The sequence below is a fragment of the Solanum verrucosum genome, unplaced genomic scaffold (genome assembly GCF_900185275.1).
Source record: "Solanum verrucosum unplaced genomic scaffold, falcon-dt-bn FXZP01000214.1, whole genome shotgun sequence".
NCBI classification, from domain to species: Eukaryota; Viridiplantae; Streptophyta; class Magnoliopsida; order Solanales; family Solanaceae; genus Solanum; species Solanum verrucosum.
Window position 1 is genome coordinate 2,657,058 of NW_026020059.1, and position 2,848 is coordinate 2,659,905.

A 2,848-nucleotide genomic window follows, 5' to 3' on the forward strand; every position below is an offset into this window, starting at 1 on the left:
TTGCCCGGAGATGGTAGAGGCAATGGCAGAGAATTGTTGGGAAAAAATTCCTCCGATGTAAAGGGCCGAAATTTATTTCACAAACCTTGTGAATTTGACAGAAAAATAGTTACAAGAGAAGTAGATACACGTTAGAATTCAACAAACAAAAGGAGTGTGAGGCTCACTCGTATTTGATAAGTGGTGTTGTAGTCTCATAATTATTTTGCTTTCCAATTTTTTTTTGTCTCTTTTATCATTTCTAATTTATTAGTACTGAAGATAGTTTTAAAATCATAAAGTCAATTTAAATTTTTATTAGGCTCACTCGTGTTTGGGTAAGATAAAAAAAAATGCTTTTAAGCACTTGTTATTAAGCCAGAATAACAAAAATAAGTCGAAAGCCACAAGTTAGGATTTCTAACTTATGATTTTTGGCTTATATAAGCCATAAGCCCATCCAAACAGGCTCTAAGAAAGTTTAATAGCACTATACAATAAAATATTGATAAATAATGAAGAATAAGATATAAGATAAAACTTTCTCTAAAATAAAAAGATATAAGATAAGATTAGTTCTTCTCAGAAAAACTTCTACAAAGTACCTATATAGGAGCACTTTACTATAATCTACCTTACATCATACTTGCCATTAAACATATTCCTTTTTTCTCTTGTGCTATTTGTGGCATCATATAATTCCTTCCTACATTCCGAACGATGTAGTTGTTTGATATATTAGAAAACTTACCTAGCCACCTTCTTGCACCATGCTATTAGAATTTTGTGCAACAGGAAAGTGTTGAAACTATTTTTCCTGTTTCTATATGAAGCATTCATTTATTTAGTTATCTATGAAAAAGGTTAGATGATACATATTGATGTTCTTAAGCGGTGTAATTATGAGTGTAATTGTGAAGTGACTTCTGGTTTCTTGAAAAGGTGACTTTTGAGTTTTCTTAATGTAGATTGATGTTAAGAAGAATGTCTTTTCACAATTCATTGGTTGTTGTAGACAAGAACTTCCATATAAGAATGTGGCCTTTCATTACAAGCTGATTTATAATAGAATTGTCCATCAAGTTAAGCAAAAGATAATGTAGCTATTGCCACCTTATAAAGGGATAAAGGGACACAATTTATGATAAAATAGAGCTAAATACTTCTATTCCTTGAAATTAAATGAGAAGATGGCAGCAAGCAAAACCAGATTAAAGCATTCAAAATAAGCAGACAACACTAGTTTTGGCATAAATAACGATCCTAGCAAGCATCTAAACAGATTAAAGCATGGAATGAATAAGTAACCTTATCAGCTACAACCAGATTAAGCAGGAAGCTATAACAGACTTAAATTGCTAGTTGAAAACTTGATATAACATGAACAACATTTCAGCCAGACCAAAGCAAAGATTCAATACATTACTTCATGAGATTAGGCTAACATTAGTGACAGTGTAAAATAGTGAATCAAAACAACAGAGAAAACAGCCCAGACTACAATTACATCTTCAATGTACCGACAAAAAAGAAAACACACATTGAAGAAATCAAGTCGTACAGCCTAATAGAAATTAAGACATGAGTCGCCATTATACAAAAATATAATAGAAAAAAAAAAACTAACTCTGAATGCTAACGGGGCAAGCTCTGTATAAAAATTAAGACTAAGCATTGAAAGCATTTAAGAAGAGTCAGGTAGGACATTAAGAAATAATGTAATCAATAACACACAGTAACAACACAACCTCAAAACAATAGCGAAGTGGGACGAACGAGTTGAAGAGCAATGACTTCACCACAAGCGGAGCTTCACCGGATTCCGACGAGCAGAAAAACAACAAACAAAACGCTCAGCTATAGCCTCTAGCTCTTCGAAAATTTTAGGAATTCAGAGAGGTCTGATTTCTTTGAGTTGTAAAATTGTGTTCTTAGAGTATACCCCCAAAGCTGTGTTTTCAAAACAAAAAAAAAACCCTTAACAGTGAAAACGATAGGGTATTTATAGGAGAGAAAATGGGATCAATTTTAGGGGGGGAACGGGATGGATTTGGACAAAATTCAAAATTTGAAATTCGAATTCCTTAAGAGACAAGGTTCCAACAGCAGGAATTCGTACAATTTCAAACAGATTGATATGGGGGATTGTTTGATTTGGGTGGAAGGACGAATGAGGCACTGAGATGCAAACACCTGGCTTCATACGGGAATATTGTTGTACGAGAGGATAAGGAGAGAGGGAGAGAGCACGCGCTACTGCGATTTGGCTTCAACTTGGGTCATTGCTGGAGCTGGACACGATTCTGAGTTCGCTGGCTTCTGGTTTCGCGTGAGAAACAAGAAGAAACGATGTGGGGTCGGGTATTTGGGCGTTGTATGTTGTATGTTGTACTGTTGGGTGAATTGGTGGGCTTCTTTTGGTGTTGGGTCTATGAGATAAAAAGGGAATTGGGTCAGTTGAAGTTGAATAGAAGTGGGCAGAAAGATTGCTTGTTGATGAGGAATTGAAAGGTGGGCTGGGTTAGGGATCAAGGCATTGGGTCGGCTGAAGGTAATAAAAGAGGCCCAACATGGTCTTTTGAATGGGTTGAATAAAATGGTGGGATTCGGCTTAAATTGTAATAGAAATTAATTAACAATTTAGCATCGGATTAAAGAGGTAACCAAAAGAACTAATTTAGAAGATTCGGCAAGAATTCAAATAGGACAAATTAATATAATTAATTTATGAGCTTCTTAATCTTAACAAAATAAAATGATTAACTTAATTACACACTAATTAATTTAAAAATCAACTATAATTTAAACTAAGGTAAATTAACAAAAAAAACACGCTTCTTGAATCAACGAAATAAAACAAAATAAACTA